The sequence below is a fragment of the Octopus bimaculoides genome, chromosome 12 (genome assembly GCF_001194135.2).
Source record: "Octopus bimaculoides isolate UCB-OBI-ISO-001 chromosome 12, ASM119413v2, whole genome shotgun sequence".
Taxonomy (NCBI): domain Eukaryota; kingdom Metazoa; phylum Mollusca; class Cephalopoda; order Octopoda; family Octopodidae; genus Octopus; species Octopus bimaculoides.
This window is the reverse complement of record NC_068992.1, coordinates 64,760,499-64,764,933: the sequence shown is the minus strand read 5'-3', so window position 1 is coordinate 64,764,933 and position 4,435 is coordinate 64,760,499. Positions and strand designations below refer to the sequence as shown.

At 35.7% G+C, this 4,435-nt stretch overlaps 1 long non-coding RNA gene across 1 annotated transcript in view; it reads right to left on the bottom strand.

The window, feature by feature from the left end:
• The window catches only part of LOC106884483 (uncharacterized), a 10,890-nt gene extending 7,004 nt beyond the window's left edge, over window positions 1-3,886 (bottom strand). Inside the window, exon 1 of the long non-coding RNA XR_001411249.2 lies at window positions 3,529-3,886. This is a non-coding gene — a long non-coding RNA (uncharacterized LOC106884483). The remainder of the gene's footprint in view (window positions 1-3,528) is intronic.
• Between the last annotated feature and the right edge of the window lie 549 nt (window positions 3,887-4,435).

Genomic DNA, 4,435 nt, shown 5'->3' with positions numbered 1-4,435 from the left:
TATGTATATATATATATGTATGTGTGTATGTGTGTGTGTGTGTGTGTGTATACATATATATATATATATATATATATATATATGCAGTGGCCAGATAAGATGTTCAATTTCACTAGAATGTTCCTCATGCCATTCAGTAACAACTTTAGCTGTGTGAATTGGTGCAGTATCACCCTGAAATATTGCATTTCCCTCTGGAAGCAGTTCTGCAACCATAGGATAAATTTGATCAGATTAAATGCTTAAATAGTCTTGACTATTAATTCTGCCAGTAATTATTTCAGTTTCCGTCTACCAAATCCATTCTCAGGGCTTTGGTCGGCTAGACGCTATAGTAGAAGACACTTGCCCAAGGTGCAACGCATTGGATCTGAACTCGGAACCATGTGGTTGGGAAGCAAACTTCTTACCACACAGCCTTTCCTAGTACTAAACAACCGATGCCCTGTAGCGATTGAATAGTCTTTCATTTGATGCGGTTCTGACTAATTGTATCTGTCAGAAATCACTCCAGCTGAAAGACCACATAACAGATAACAACAATAATTATTACAGACTGAGGCGTCGAGCTTGCAGAATCGTTGGCGGCGTTTCGCCGGGCTTTACTTTCTAAGTTCAATTTCTTTCGAGGTCGTCTTTGCCTTTTTTGCTTCCGAGGTCGATAAAAACTGTACCAATTGAGTGTTGGGGGTCGTTGTAATTGTCTTTCTTCCTCCCTCAAAATTGCTGGCCTTGTGCCAAAATGTGAAGCCGTTATTATAAATGTAGACTAAGGCAGAGAGCTTGTAGGATTGTCAGACCGTCGGAAAAATGTTTGGCGGCATGTCTTTCGACTCTACGTTCACGTTCTGAGTTCAAAACCTGTCACGGTGAACTTAGATTTTCATACCTCTAAGATCGATAAGATAAAGTACCAGAGAATTACTGAGCTAGATGATATCGACTGATCACCTGCTCTCAAAATTGCCGGCCTGTGCATAAATTAGAAACTATTATTATCGTGTAGACTTCATGGTGTAAGTGGTTGAATATACCGCAAACGCATGTGCCTTGAGCGTAATCTTCGGGTGAAACCGGTGTGACAACGTTTGAGTTTCTGGTATAATCTATCTTATAGTTGAGTATGTGTGGCTGAGTATACCACATATACTCAAACATTTAGTATATTCTTAATATAACCTTCGCTCAGAATCTGCGTGACGCAGTGTGTTAATTGGGGACACGTGCAATTTGATCAGCTAACAGATTCCCTGTCTAAGAAATTTCACTGCGTCGGGTTGAGTCTGTAACCATGAGATTTACTCAAGATGCCGCACATAAACACAAACACAAACCCGTACACACACACACACAACAACAACAACAACAACAACAACAACAATAAAAGCAACGACAATAACAATCAGCAAACTCTGAGAAATAAATTTCAGAAAAAGACAACTTGAACGTGGTTGTTTGGTCGAGAACGATGAATTATAAACAATATCCGGAGTGAGTAATGGATAAACTATAAATACGGGTTAAAGATATAATAATAGTATAAAAGATATATAAAAGACTGTATGAAAATAATAACGACAATTGTACGTGTTTATTAATATGAAAACGTAAACTACCGGTGTTTAAGTTTTAAGTGGATGAAATATTAATGAGAAATTAAATTTTAAAAAAAAAGTCATTTCTGATTCATATCAAGAGACAGAGGTTAGCGATTAAAACTGTTGTGATTTAGTTCTACTTCTAAATAAATTACTAGCGAAGGCGCGTGGTTTAGTGGTGAAGGGTATTCAGCTCATGGACGTGAGTTCGATTCCTAGCGAGGCCGTGTATCTCCCTTTCTTTGAGAAAGACACTTTATTTCAAGTTTCTCCCGTCCACTCAGCTGGCAAAAGTGTGTCGTACCCATATTTCAAAGGGCCAATCATGTCACATTCTGTGTCACGCTAAATTTCCCTTGGAACCACGCTAAGGTTACACGAGTCTGTGGAGTACCCAGCCACTTTCATTTGTTAATTCCACGAGCAAGTTGTTCTGTTGATTGCATCAACTGGAATACAAATCGTCGTAAGCGACGGAATATTCATTTCTATATGATTTATTACAACTGCCAGATGGCGGATAACTCTTGAAATATACTTTTTGCCAGCGGGAGTAATATCAGGAGATACGGCATATTATATACGATAATTCTAATTTAACTTGCAGCAAATCACTTGGTGCTTATACAAAATGATGAAATGAATAATGTTCAAAAAGAAAAAATATTCATTATCTTAAAATAAAATGAAATAAAACAAATTTCTCATTTGCATAACTCGTCACATGACTATTGCTATTAACTCCCTCTTCTGCTTCTGAGATTCTTTCCGTCTCACTGAGTGTGGGCAGCCTCCCTTTACTCATTGCCAAACACCAAGCCTCATATAAACACACAGCCTTTCGAGAACTTTCTCTTTCTGTCTTTCTCTCTCCCTCTCCTTCACTCTTTATCTCTCTTTCTCTCTTTCTCTGTTGCAATCTCTTTCTATCTCTCTCTCTCTCTCTCTCTCTCGCTCTCTCTCTCTCTCTTTCTGTTGCTCTCACCCTCTCTGTTGCACTCTCTCTTTCTTTTTCTCTCTTTCTTTTCTCTCTCTCATTCTCTCTGTATCTCTCTCTCTCTCTCTCTCTCTCTCTCTCTCTGTTGCTCTTTCTTTCTCTCTCTCTGTAGCTCTTTCTCTCTCTCTCTGTATCTCTCTCCCTGTTGCTCTCTCTCTCTCTCTCTCTCTCTCTCTCTCTCTCTCTCTCTCTCTCTCTCTCTCTCTCTCTCTCTCTCTCTCTCTCTCTCTCTCTCCCTCTCTCTCTCTCTCTCTTTCTGCAATGGAAAGCATAACTGGGAAATCAATCAACCTGTGTTGCTATTATAAAGAAATCTTTAAGGCTGCCAGCTAGCAGAATGGTTAACACGTCTGACAAAATGCTTAGCGGCATTTCGTCTGTCTTTACGTTCCCAGTTCAAATTCCATCGAGCTCGACTTTGCTTTCATCCTTCCAAGTAATTGAGTCAATATAATCAACTAGAGTCCCGCCTCCCCAAAATTTCCAAGCCTTGTGCCATATAGTAGAAAGCATTATTATTTAGAGATTAGTTGAGTAAAAGTGAAGGAGCGTTTCTTAGTGGCTAAGAGGTGTTCGTTTTATGGCCATAAAGTCGCGGCTTCAATTCCTGACCAGTCATTACGTCACTATTGTATACCTGTGTTATTAATCGTACGATTTTAATATTAAAATCTCCTCTTAACTATCTTATTTATGATGTCTTAGAGCAGTGATTCTCAACCAGGGTCCATTTAAGATATTGTTGATAAAATGTATATGCCATAAATGGGTTATACTTCTACAGTATACAAAATATATTTTAACAATTTTAAACATTTCCTAATAATATTCAGGAAGTTACACAGGATGGTCTTTCGCTCGCTGACATTCGTTGACGCTGCATCGAAGAAACCAAGGAACAAAAGACCAAAGAGAAAAGAAAAAAATACGCACTCAACACCAGAGCTGAAGACACTTCCGAAAGGATGGGCCCCGATTCGTCGAAAGCGGTAGAGGTCTAGGGGCCGAAACCGGACGTGGTTCATCCTGATGATGTCCTTAGCTGCTGGATCCTATAAAGGAGCTGTTGAGGTTGCGAACCATGAAACGTGGTTGGAATTCCTTATAAAAATATAATAGGGTTTTATTTAAACATCGAATGACTGTGGGGATCCAGTGGAATAAAATAGGAACCAAAATGGGTCTATAGGCAAAAAGTGGTTGCGAACCACAGTCTTTGAGTTTAAAAAAATTACTTATGACGTCTTAATGTCGAAAAAAATACTTATGACTTTTATGTTTTGTGTTGAAAAGTTACTTATGACACTTATTGTTAAAACTGATGACGTTTTACTGTTCAAAATCATAAATTAGAAACAGAAAAATTTTAAATTCAATTAATAAAATGAATTATTCATCCAAACTTTTGTATGCATGCTGTGTTTAGATATATAAAGAACTTGGAGAGATCTTTGTTGTTCTTTGGTTTTTGTCTCTATTATTATAATCATTATTATTATTACTATTATTATTATTATCATCATTATTATTATTATTATTATTATTATTATTATTATTATTATTATTATTATTACTATTATTATTATTACTATTATTATTATTATTATCATTATTATTATCATCATTATTATTATTATTATTATTATTATTATTATTATTATTATTGCTATTATTATTATTATCAGCATCATTATTATTATTATCATTATTATTATTATTATTATTATTATTATTATTATTATTATTATCATTATTATTATTATTATTATCATTATTATTATCATCATTATCATTATTATTATTACTATCATTATAATTATTATCATCATAATCTTCATTA